At 47.1% G+C, this 13,089-nt stretch overlaps 1 pseudogene; it reads right to left on the minus strand.

The window, feature by feature from the left end:
• Nucleotides 1-803: 803 nt before the first annotated feature.
• LOC105708700 (small ribosomal subunit protein eS25-like) lies at nucleotides 804-12,886 on the minus strand (annotated as a pseudogene).
• Between the last annotated feature and the right edge of the window lie 203 nt (nucleotides 12,887-13,089).

Genomic DNA, 13,089 nt, shown 5'->3' on the forward strand with positions numbered 1-13,089 from the left:
GCATCTGTCTGTCCCATGTGTTGCTTCAGGGACCTATAACATTCCTCAGTGCTTGCCAATCTCTAGTCTGGAAGCCAAAAGACACTACCTCATAGGCAGTGAGTCAGCAAGTGAGAGTGGGTGGGAGGCCAGGGGAGTGAGGAAAGGTGGAAAGGGCTGGACAGCCTTCAAATCCTACCTCTGTCACGGACGAGCTTCAAGACTTTGGAAAAATCACATCCACTCCTTTAAGCTACTTCCTAATCTGTAAAACAGACGTAACAAATGCTACCTTGCAGAGTGGCTATGTTCATGAGATGACGAGTATACATTATTCATTGCCCACGGATGTGCCTGCTCCATAGTCAAGATTAACTCATGGTAATTATTTAAGAGGACCACTGGAGCCAACTCCAAGATTTGCTATGAAGCTACAGTAACGAAGGCAGCGTGGTGCTGATGAAAGGACTAGAGAAAAAGATGAATGGAACAAAATAGAAAACCTAGAAACGCTTATGTAAATACAGTGAGCTGATCTTTGATAAAGGAACAAAGACAATTCAATGGAGCAAAGTTCATCTTTTCAACTAATAGAGCTGGAACAACTTGTAGACAAAAAGAGTCAAATTCAGTAAAATATTTGGAGAGATTAATTCTGAGCCAAATATGAGTGACTAACGGCCCATGACACAGCCCTAAGGAGATGCTGAGAACACGTGCCCAAGGTGGAGTCAGGGTACCGCGTGGTTTTGTACATTGTATTTTATTTTATTTTTGATTTAATAAAGTTTTATTTTTCCAAATGTGCAGTTGGTTGGACCTGTTCACGCTTCTTCACCAGCAGCTGAAGCATCTCTGCCTTTAGTATTTCTGGTGTAAATTACTTGAGCTCTGCTTTGAAGCCAGTTTGATAAGTCCTTGACTAAGGAGCTCCCGAAGTGCTGCTCTGGCCAGGGAGCCTCGAATCTTCAGTCTCTCAGAGACCACACCTGGAGTTATACGTTTATAGTTGGGAACTTCCTTACAGAGTTTGTCATAGGTAGCTTTGTCAAACAAGACTAATGCAAGGTTCTTTGAACTGAATGCACCATGGACTATGCCACAGTCAAGCCAGTGACCCCCGTGACACACACGTATACCTCCAGATGGCCTCCTGGGGCCAGAAAATCTAAGGTCACAGAAGAACCACAAAAGGAGAAGAATAGCTAGCTCCTGTAGTGCCTGATTCACTGACCTTATGACATTCTACCATTGTTCCTGCCTCAGCTGATAAGTCAACCTTGTGACATTGGGCCCTGTGGCCTGATTAACCAACCTTGCAACATTCTACCACTGTTCCTGCCTCAACTGCTAGGTCAACCTTGTGACATTGGACCCCATGACCACCCGTCCACCCTGGCTTGCAAAAAATCTCCATAAACTGTAACTTTCCTTTTCCTACCCCCAACCTAGAAAACCAGCTCTTATCCCATCACCCTCTGCTGACTCTCTTATCAGACTCAGCCTACTCATTCCCCAGTGAATAAACAGACTTGTCGCTCACACAAAGCCTGTTTAGGTGGTCTCTTCATTCTGAACGTGCTTATGATTTGGTGCTGAAACCTGAGACTGGGGTACTCCTTTGGGAGATCAGTCCCCTGTCCCCTCTCTCCCTCTGTGAAGAGACCCACCTGCGACCTCAGCGCATCAGACCAGCCCTACAATCCTCTGGCCCACCTTCAGATTGGGTATACAGTCTCTCTCTCTTTCTTTCTTTTCCTTTAAATCCTTCTCCTTCTAAGTAGAGACAAAGGAGACACCCTTTATCTATGCGCTCGAAAAACTCCAACGTTGGTCACGGACTCGGGAAGACTGTCTTCCCTTGGTGTCTGGTTGGGATGCCTGCATTGATCACTCACCCACGTTACAGCCCAGGACTCAGCCAGGGACACTTATTGAAAACCCTGGTAGCTGCTCTCCTCCCATTCTCCTCGTCTCTACTTCTCTCCTCAAAACTTATCTCCTCCGCTATGGGCAGTATTCCGCCCTCTGTTCCTCAGTCTTTGCCTCTAGCCTGCATCCTAAAAAACCAAAAACCTCTTCAACTGTCGTCCGATCTGAAACCTAAATGTCTCATTTGTTTCTGCAATACAGCCTGGCTCCAATACAAATCAGACGATTGTTCCCAATGGCCAGAAAACAGCACTTTCCATTTTTGTATTCTGTGGGACCTAAACAATTTTTGCCAACAAATCGGCAAATGGTCTGAAGTGCCAAATGTCCAGGCATTTTTTACACTCCAATCCCTCCCTAATCTCTGCTCTCAATGCAACCCATCCCAGATTTTCCTTCTCTCCCTTCCATCCGCCCCTCCTGGCTTTGCCAGTGACTCAGACGCCTCCTTGTCCATCAACCCTTCTGACCCTTCTCCCTGCCTGTCCGAAACAGATCCTGATCCACGCCCTAACGCCCCCACAAGAGCCTTCTCCCCTTCCTCTGCCCACAACCACCCCCTTATTCCCCTCCTCTCACCTCCCCACCTCATACCCGGTCCGGCTTACGGTTTACTCCCGCGGCTACCTCCCCCATGCCTGTCCAACAATTTCTCCTTCGCAGAATGGCCGGAGCTGAGGGAATAGTTCCTTTTTTTCTGTCTAACCTCTCCCAAATCAGTCAGCTTCTAGGCTCTTTCCCATCAGACCCCACCAAATATATACAAGAATTTCAGTACTTAACCCAGTCTTATAATCTCACTTGGAGTAATTTAAATGTCATCCTTACTTCTACTCTCACCCCTAAAGAATGCTTAATATCCATTTTATCACTTATTCAGCCCCTGACATTACAAAAAAGCTACAGAAATTAGAATCTGGCCCTCAAACCCCACAGAAGGAATTAATCAACCTCGCCTTCAAGGTGTTCAACAATAGGGAAGAAGCTGCCCGGTGGCGGCGCATCTCAGAACTATACAGATGCTTGCCTCTGCCATCTGACAACCGCCAGCCACACCACAAGCTCACAAAGACTTCAAAGCGCCCAGACTGCAGCGTCCAGCCGCCCTTCCCGGACCTTGCTTCAAGTGTGGGAAATCCGGCAGGGATTCCTCCTAAGCCCTGCCCCATCTGTGCAGGGTGTCCATGGAAAGTCAGACCGTCCAACTCATGTCACTGCTCCCAGAGCTCCTGGAGCTCCAACCCAAAGCTCCCAGATCGACTCCTTCACAGATCTGCTTGGCTCGGTGGCTGAAGACTGACACTGCGCCAACATCTTGGAGGCCTCCTGGACCATCACGGATGCCGAGCTTTGGGTAACTGTTACGGCGGAGGGTAAGTCTATCCCCTTCTTAATCAACACGGAGGCCACCCACCCCACGCTGCCTTCTTTGCAAGGACCTGTCTCCTTGGCCTCCATAACTGTTGTGGGAATTGACGGCAAGGCCTCCAGGCCTCTCGCAACTCCCCAAGCCTGGTGTCAATTAGGCCAGCACTCCTTTCCGCGTTCTTTCCTAATCATCCCCACTTGTCCAGTTCCCCGGTTAGGCCAAAATATCCTACAAAATTGTCTGCCTCCTTAACTGTTCCTGGGCTACAGCCCCACCTCATTGCCGCCCTCCTCCCCGAACCTGTACCTCCCTCAATAGCTCCCCTCACGTCCCCCTACCTTAACCCTAGGGTGTGGGACACCACCTCCCCATCCCTTTCTGGTAGTCTACAGCACCCCAACCGCCACCCACTAACAAAATCCCCCCAGTGGGTACGCCGCTCCAGGGTAAAGCTGTGTCCGCCAGATGAGCAGCCTGACTCTTCCACCTCCTCTTGGAAGTCACAAGTCCTCTCCCCAACTTCTTTCAAACTTACTCAAATTCCTGAAGAAACTTAAATGCCCTGCTCCTGTCTATCTTGCCGCGTCACCCTCTTCCTCCATTCTGTTTGCCAAGACATTTCCTGGTTCCATCCTCAGGCTGCCACCCTTAACCCTCTTCTAGAGCGGATAAATAACTTCTTTCCCAAGGTACCCGGTGTAACTTCTCCCCCCACAAAGTCCAACTGTTTACTTTCCTCCTCGTTCTCTGTCTGCCTGTTCCTCCCTCTCCCTTGGCTGCCCCACATAATCGCATTTCCCTTTCGTATTATTCCCAACCACCTCTGCAAAACCCCTAACTTAACCCATTCTTTGCCAAACCGATCCAACACAACTAGCAAAAGACTGCTGGATTTGCATCTCTCTATCAACTACAATTATACTGCCACTCCCATCCCTGCGAAGACTTGGGTTCTTACTCGCCTAACCTATCACCATCCCTATGAAGGAAAAAGCCCCTCCCAGCTTTTAAATATGCAGTCACTAGCCGAGTTCTCCATCACTAACACGACTAAGCATACCCAGACAGGACGCGCAGTATAGCTTCTGCGCTCCTACATTCCCGTCCTCAGTCCACATGCAGGTAATAACAAACCCGTGCACGGTTCTGCAACCACAAACACAGTTTTAACTTTTCAGGCCCCTTTATGCTTCCAACGCTGTCTATCCTCAGACCTACCTCTTGGCCACCTACTACCCCCTCAATGTAACTTTACCTTACAACTCCAAGCCCCGACCAACCATCAAAACTGTCTAGTCACCCAAACTACTTCATTTAGCCGAACCGTCCGCTTTACCGGACCCCCAAAAGTCAGTACCACCTCTTTGCTTAACAAACAATCAGGGTTTTTGTGTTGACAGACATGCCCCTTGCAGGACTATTCACCCCCGGACCCATTGTAACACAGCTTCCACAACTAATGGGAGTTCTTCTCATACCACTTTTAATCACTCCTCGAATGGCTCCTAGTAAATACAAAACAGCACCTCACAAATGGAGCCATTCACATCACCCCAACCAGCACTTTCCAGCCACTCACCAGGGCCATCTTAGCAGGTACCCTGGGCGTCTGGGAACACGAAAATAATAAACTCACACACCACTTCAAGATACACAGCCAATTCTGCTCACCCAGCCAAGGAATATTTTTCTTGTGCGGAACCACAACTCCCCTCTACCTCCCCAATAACTGGACCAGCACCTACATGCTAGTCTTTCTAAGCCCCGAAATAGATATTGCCCCCTGGAACCAAAGTTTCCCAGTCCCCCTTAAAGCTCAGGTCCGTCAGCGCAGAGCCGTGCAACTAGTACCCCTGCTAATCGGACTAGGAACTGCCGCTGCTACAGGGACAGGACAGCTGGGCTGCCCATATTATATACCACCAACCTAACCCATTCTCTCCTAACGATGTCAAACCCTTCCTTAGCCAGAGATCGTTGGCTCTGCATTTCCCTCTCCTCTTCCTCCTACACAGCTGCTACCACCCTACCAGCAGACTGGGCAAACTCTCCTGTCTCTCTACACCTCCGGACTTCCTTCAACAACCCCCACCTGTACCCACTGGAAGAACGCCTCAGTTCCTAGAAAGAGTCAACCAAAAAACCCTAGATATCTCATACCAACAGGCTGCTGCTCTTCTCACCTACCTAAGTAATCTTTCCCGTGCCAACTCCACACCCGCAGTTAACCACACAAATAACTATACCTACTGCCGCTTTATGCATTTCCCGATAATCACCTGCTAGAATCCCCCTAAGAAAACTCCCACCCTCTTTGTGTTCCTTTACACTTCACCTCCAGAGCCCTGTCACCCACGTTAACCAAGAAATAAGGAACACACCAGCTTCGCATTACGGAAAGGCCCTCCCTCATTACTAGCACTCTTAAAAATGTCAATAGCAAGTTTTGCCCAGATAGGCATTTACCCTGTCTCTCACTCCATCCTTGGCTGCCCTCCCCTTGTTCACCAGACTCTCCTCCAGACCCCTCTTCCTGCCTGCTCATACCTAACGTTGTTAATAAAAGTGAATGGTTACTTATGAACAGCAAATGCTTTCTCATACACCATGAAAACTAAACCTCTCCTTCCACCCAATTCCCCTACCAAACCCCATTGCAACCTTCAACAGCCGCGGCCCTTGCTGATTCCCTTGGTATGTGGATATGAGACCCCAGCCCCCCAAGAACACCTTCTCCTCCCTTCAGTCTACATTTCCAATTCTGCCTCAGCCAAGGACATTTTCGTCTGCGGCTCTTCCACCTACCTCTGCCTTCCTACCAACTGGACTGGCACCTGTACCTTAATTTTCCTTACTCCCAAAATCCAGTTTGCCAATGGAAATGAACATCTCGCTGTCTCCCTTGTAACTCCCATGTAACTCCCTTGTAACTGGATGCAGTTGTCCTCCAAAATCACCGAGGCCTTGATCTATTGACTGCTGAGAAAAGGGGACTCTGCCTATTCATAAATGAAGAATGCTGATTTTATCTAAGCCCATCCAGCCTTGTAGATGATGCCATCAAAACACTTAAAGACAGGTCCCAAAAGCTCGCTAATCAGGCAAATGATCATTCTGGACCTAGCTGGCCACTCTCTAACTGGGTACCATGGCTCCTTCCACTGGCAGGCCCCTTAATATCTAGCGTTTTCCTTCTCTCATTCAGACCTTGTCTTTTCTGACTAATCTCTCAATTCCTACAAAATTATATCCAAGCTATAACCAATCAGTCAATACGGCAAATGCTCCTTCTAACAACCCCACAATATCACCCCTTGTCCCAAAATCTCTCAGCAGTCTAAAATCTCTCCCATTTTTAGATTTCCACACTGCCCCCAATACCACTCGAAGAAGCCCTGAAAACATGACCCATCATCCCTCTGTACTGACCCCAAAATTTTACTGCCCCCTCTTTTTCTAGTTTTTACTTTTTTCCTTTATATTATTTGACCTTGTGATCCACCCACCTAAGCCTCCCAAAGTGCTGGGACTGCAGGCATGAGCCACCGTGCCTGGCCTTCACATTTTCTTTCTTTTTTTTTTTTGGCGGAGTTTCGCTCTGTCGTCCAGGCTGGAGTACAATGGCGTGATCTCGGCTCACTGCAAGATCCTTTATATTATTAATATAAAAAGGCAGGAATGCAAGGTTCTTTGCACTGACTGCACCACAGACTACACCATGGTCAAGCCATGGTGACCCCTGTGATCCACACATATACCTCCAGATGGCCTCCTGGAGCCAGAAAGTCTAAGGTAACAGAATACCTGCAAAAGGAGAAGAATAGCTAGCTTCTGCAGTGCCTGATTAACTGACCTTATGACAGTCTACCATTGTTCCTGCCTCAACTGATAAGTCAACCTTGTGACACTGGACCCTCTGTATAGCCTGATTAACTGACCTTGCAACATTCTACCACTGTTCCTGCCTCAACGGATAGGTCGACCTTGTGGCATTGGACCCTGAGATGCCTCCCCCTGGCTTGCAAAAAAACTGCCCTAAACTGTAACTTTCCATTACCTATCCCCAACCTATAAAACCAGCTTCTATCCCACCACCTTCTGCTGACTCTCTTTTCGGACTCAACCAGCTCGCACCTAAGTAAATAAACAGTCTTGTTGCTCACACAAAGCCCGTTTAGGTGGTCTCTTCATTCAGAGTGCACTTAACAACTAAGTTGTTGAGCTTGTCCCAAACTTTGCCTTTGGACCACTTCTTCATTTTGGCCTTGCCCCTGGATTTGTTCACCGAGTCTTTGTCTTTCTTGGCCGGCTTTCCGGCATCTTTGTTCTTGTTGTCCTCGGGCGGCGTTGTGAAGCTCAGAGAGCAGTGGTGAACCAGTTTTATACATTTTATGAGACAAGAGACATCAATCAAATACATATAACATGTACATTGATTCAGTCCAGAAAGGGAGGGGACAACTGGAAGCTGGAGGGCTTCCAGGTCATACATAGGTGGATTCAAAGATTTTTTGTTTGGCCATTGGTTGAAAGAGTCAAGTTATTGTGTGAAGACTTAGGAATGTCTGGGTTAAGAGTAGAAGTTGGGAGACCAAGGTTTTATCATGCATATGAAGCCTCCAGGTAGCAGGCTTCAGAGAGAATAGACTGTGTTTCTGATCAGACTTAAAGAATCTGTTCTATTAGTAATTTCAAAAGGGAGGAGAATGCAATGAGGCACGTCTGACCCCCACTTCTCATCGTGGCTTGAACTAGTTTTCAGGTTACCTTTCCAATGCCCTCGCTAAGAGAAGGGATCCATTCAGATGGCTTGGGAGCTTAGAATTCTATTTTTGGTTTATAAACTGGACATTCACATGCACCTTTAAAAAAAACTAACTCCAAATAGATCGGAGACCTAACTGTAAATCCCAAAAGGTAACATCGGAGAGAACCCAGATGACCATGATTGTCTCTCAGATACAACACCAGAAGCACCATCCATTGAAGGAAAATATTGATAAGTTGTACTTCCTTAAAATTAAAACCTCTGTTCTGTGAAAGCCACCATTAAGAAAATGCGAAGGCCAGCACGGTGGCTCATGCCTGTAATCCCAACACTTTGGGAGGGCGAGATGGGCAGATCACAAGGTCAAGTGATCAAGCCCATCCTGGCCAACATGGTGAAACCCCATCTCTACTAAAAAATGCAAACATTAGCCAGGCATGGTGGCATGCGCCTGTAGTCCCAGCTACTCAGGAAGCTGAGGCAGGAGAATTGCTTGAACCTGGGAGGCGGAGGTTGCAGTGAGCCAAGATCGTGCCACTGCACTCCAGCCTGGCAACAAAAAAAAGAAAAGGAAAAGGAAAATGCGAAAACCAGCAATAGAGTGTGCAGTGAATTCCTATCATTTTATGTTGCCTCAGTATGCTTTTTGAATGTAAGTGGGTGTAGTTCTCATACAAGAAGCGGCGCTCAATCACCTTTGATGTGGTTTCTAGTCCCCCTCCTCCCGATTCCTCAAGGTGGTTGATGCAGATATCTGCCCCATACAACCACCTCCTGGTGACCACCTTTCTATGGGACAGCTAGATACAACCTGCTTGACATACTCCACTGACCCCCACATTGTGCATGGACAACACAGGCATTCCACAGTGGCCACCTCTCAGTCACAGCAGGACTCCAGAATTCATGCCTGCTTGTTGTGAAGCCACTAATTAGAACTTCCCATGAGAAACCTGCTCATTTCACACCTTGGAATTTAATAAAGCCTGGCCCACCAGTCCCTCCCCATATCTCTCTTGCTCGCCACATGCTGGTTGAGTGTGTGTGTCCAGGATGGCTTCCCTGTTTTGCTTGGCCCTGTGAGGTGTGCTGCGCTGTTCTCTCTGGAACCTGTAAGTAATACACTGCTCCTGGTATTTCCTGTGTTTTCTTGAGTTGTCTCCTCTGTCTCACCTGAATAACACACCCAAACCTAACTTCTTTCCTAGTTAGGGCTCTCCTAGACAGTGGCTATGTTGGTAGGAATAAACTGGACATAGGTCAGACAAGAGCCCCAAGGGAATCTGCCAGTATAAACAGGTGTGTTGTGTGAGAAGGACACCTGCTCACAGATCAGACACTTAGGCATTACGGCGTCTGCCAGGATAAAGAAGTAACCCCCAAAAGGCACATTGTAAACACCCACAACCAGATCCAATGGGTGGGGCTCAAGCTTACAGTCACTCTACAGAGAGACTTCAAGGCCAAATTGGAAAAAAAATATTTTCTCTGGAGAAAACTTTGCAAAACACATATCTGATAAAGCACTGTTTTACAAAATATGCAAAACAAGCCAAAAACGATTAAGACTGAACAATAAGAAAACAACCCAATTATAAAATTGGGAAAAAATCTGAACATATTCCTCACCAAAAAAGATATACAGATGGAAAATAATCATATGAAAAGATGCTCAGCATCATCTGTCATTAGCAACTGAAAACTAAAACAACGAGATACTGCTATACACCTGTTAGAATGGCTAGAATCCAAACTCTAACACCAAATGCTGGAGAGCCTATAAAGCAACGGGAACTTTCAGTCACTGCTGGTGAGAATGAAAAATAGTGCAATCACTTAGGAGGCCATTTGGCAGGTTCTTATACAACTAAACATTCTTACAAGCAGTCATGTTCCTTAATATTTACTCAGAGGAGTTGAAAACTTAGGCCCACACACAAACCTGCACGTGGATGGAAGCCGCCAGAGCGTTCTTTAGTAGGTGAACGAATAAACCGTGGTACTTCCAGACGATGAAATGTTATTATCCCGTACAATTTCTGCTACATGATATTTCTGTGAGAGGCAAAACTGTGGACACAGTAGAACAATCAGTGGTTGCCCAGGGTTAGAAGAGAGGGAAGACTGAATAGATGGAACACGGGATTTTTAGGTAAGTGAAACTAATCTGTATGATACCATAATGGTGGATACATGTGTGACATGAGAAGAAATATAAGGGGCCGGGTGCAGTGGCTCACGCCTGTAATCCCAGCACTTTGGGGTGCTGAGGTGGGTGGATCACCTGAGGTTGGGAGTTCGAGACCAGTCTGACCAACATGGAGACACCCTGTCTCTACTGAAAATACAAAATTAGCCAGGCGTGGTGATGCATGCCTGTACTCTCAGCTACTCAGGAGCCCGAGGCAGGAGAATTGCTTGAACCTGGGAGGCGGGAGTTGTGGTGAGCTGAGATCGCACCATTGCACTCCAGCCTGGGCAATGAATGAAACTCCATCTCAAATTAAAAAAAAGAAATATATACAATCATACATCACTGAATGACAGGGATAGCTTCTAAAAAATATGTTGTTAAACTATTTCGTTGTTCAAACATCATAGAGCATATGCACACACACCTAGATGGTATAGCCCACTACACATCTAGGCTATGCAGAGGAAAAGAGTCAAATTCTGTCAAATTCAAAAAAATTTGAAGAGTCAAATTCCAAAAATCTTTGAAGAGATTTATTCTGAGCCAAATGTGAGTGACTATGGCCCATGACACAGCCCCAGGAGATCCTCAGTGCATGTGCCCAAGGTCATCAGACTACAGCTTGGTTTTATAGATTTTATAATGAGACATGAGACATCAACCAATACATGTGAGGTATACATTGGTTTTTGTCTGGAAAGGTGGGACAACTCAAAGGTGGGGGACAACTTGAAAGTAAGTGGGCTTTCAGGTCATAGGTGGATTCAAAGACTTTCTAAGTTTATCTAAAGACCTGGAATCAACAAAAGGAAGTGTCTGGGATAAGATTAGGGGTTGTGGAGACTGTAAGGCTAGTCGCTTCGCCGGGAGCTCAGACACGCCCACCCCTCTCTGCACCTAGAAACTACGTCACCACTCCATGTCTGGCACCAAGCCCTACGCTCAGCACCTAGCTCTGCCACATAACTCCCCCATGCCCACTTCTGCACTCAGCACTCAAATCTGCACTCAACACTAGGCTCTGCACTCAGCACCTAGCCCGCAGTTGAAGAACCCCGCCAAAATTTAAAAGTAGCCCTGCCAGAACCTGCCCTATAGCATTTTGCCCCATCCAGGTCCCACTCCCCCTGGGCGGCCCGCTCACCGGAAGTCCCGCCTACCTGCCAATGGCAGCTTGCCCCAACCACGTCCTGCTTCCCCACAACCAATCAAAACACCTCCACTCCCTATAAAACCCCACGTCCAAGAAGAGTCAAGTGTGACTTCTCTGGCCCCTTCCCGGACCACAGAACCTCGCCCGAGAGCTGAATAAATTGGAATTTCATTTTCTTGCACTGGCCTCAGTTTCCTCATTTTAGACTCAGCAATATATCTTACAGAGACCAAGGTTCTTATTATGCAGATGAAGCCTCCAGGCTTCCAGGTAGCAGGTTTCAGAGAGAATAGATTGCAAATGTTTCTTAACAGACTTAAAAAGGTACCAGACTCACCTGGGCATGGTGGCTCATGCCTGTAATCCCAACACTTTGGGAGGCTGAGGTGGGCGGATCACTTGAGGTCAGGAGTTCAAGACCAGCCTGACCGACATGCTAAAACCCCGTCGCTACTAAAAATACAAAATTAGCTGGGTATGCTGGCGCATGCCTGTAATCCCAGCTACTCAGGAGGCTGAGGCAAGAGAATCACTTGAACCCAGAGGGCAGAGATTGCAGTGAGCTGAGATCGCGCCATTGCACTCCAGCCCGAGCAACAAGAGCGACACTCCACCTCAAAAAAAAAGGTATCAGACTCTTAGTTAATTCTCTTTTAGATCAGAAAAAGGACCTGGAAAAGGAAAAGGATTGTTTACAGAATACAGATTTTCCCCTCAAGAGACAACTTTTCAGGGCCATTTCAAAACATGTCAGAGAAATATATTTTGGGATAAAACACTTTGATTTATTTCAGGAACTGCTATCTGTCTTGTTGGTATCCTATTGCTACAGAGTCTGTTTTGTCATTTGCAAAGCCTCTATTTTAATGTTAATGCTGGCCAGATGCACCTGAATCCCAAAGGGAGAAAGGTGTAATGAGGCATGTCCTACCCCCTCGCTCCCCCCGCTTCCCATCATGGCCTGAACTAGTGTTTTGGATTCACTTTAGAACGCCCTTGGCCAAGAGGAGGAGTCCATTCTGTTGGCTGGGATTGCTTAGAATTTCACTTTTGGATTACAGCTACACGGTAGAGCCTGTTGCTGCCCTAGACTACAAACCTGCATGTTAGAGGTGGCGAATATCTGATTTACCGGTGGCAAATGTATATGGAGCAACCTCAGTTCTTGCCTCCTTAAAGAATTCCAATGAGGGGCATAAAGCAGAAAAAGAGACGGAGGCAAGTTTCAGAGCAGGAATGGAAGTTTATTAAAAAAAACTTTAGAGCAGCAAAGAAAGTAAAGTACGCTTGGAAGAGATCCAAGCGGACACTTGGAAGGTCAAGTGTGGCGTTTGACTTTTTGACTTGGGGTTTTATATGTCGGCATACCTCCAGGATCTCGCGTCCCTTTTCCCTTGGTTCTTCCCTTAGGGTGGGCTGCCCACATGTGCGGTGGCCCGCTAATACTCTGGAGGTGAGCATGCGCAGTGTGTCTACTGGAGTTGCATGCATGCTTGCCTGAGGCTTTCTTCCCACGGAAGGTCATACTCCGCCATTTTGTCTCTTAATGTGCATGCCTGAGCCTACTCGCCCAATTCCTGAGCTGTCGACTACTAATTTCAGGTATTTTTAAAAAATCTGTTGTGGAATTGCCTCTCCCTGATGTCTGTGACCAATTATCACTCTAGTGTGACAATTGTGGGCCATCAGGAAAT

Source organism: Aotus nancymaae, unplaced genomic scaffold (genome assembly GCF_030222135.1).
Source record: "Aotus nancymaae isolate 86718 unplaced genomic scaffold, 86718_ANA_hifiasm-v0.15.2.pri h1tg000051l, whole genome shotgun sequence".
Classification (NCBI taxonomy): Eukaryota; Metazoa; Chordata; class Mammalia; order Primates; family Aotidae; genus Aotus; species Aotus nancymaae.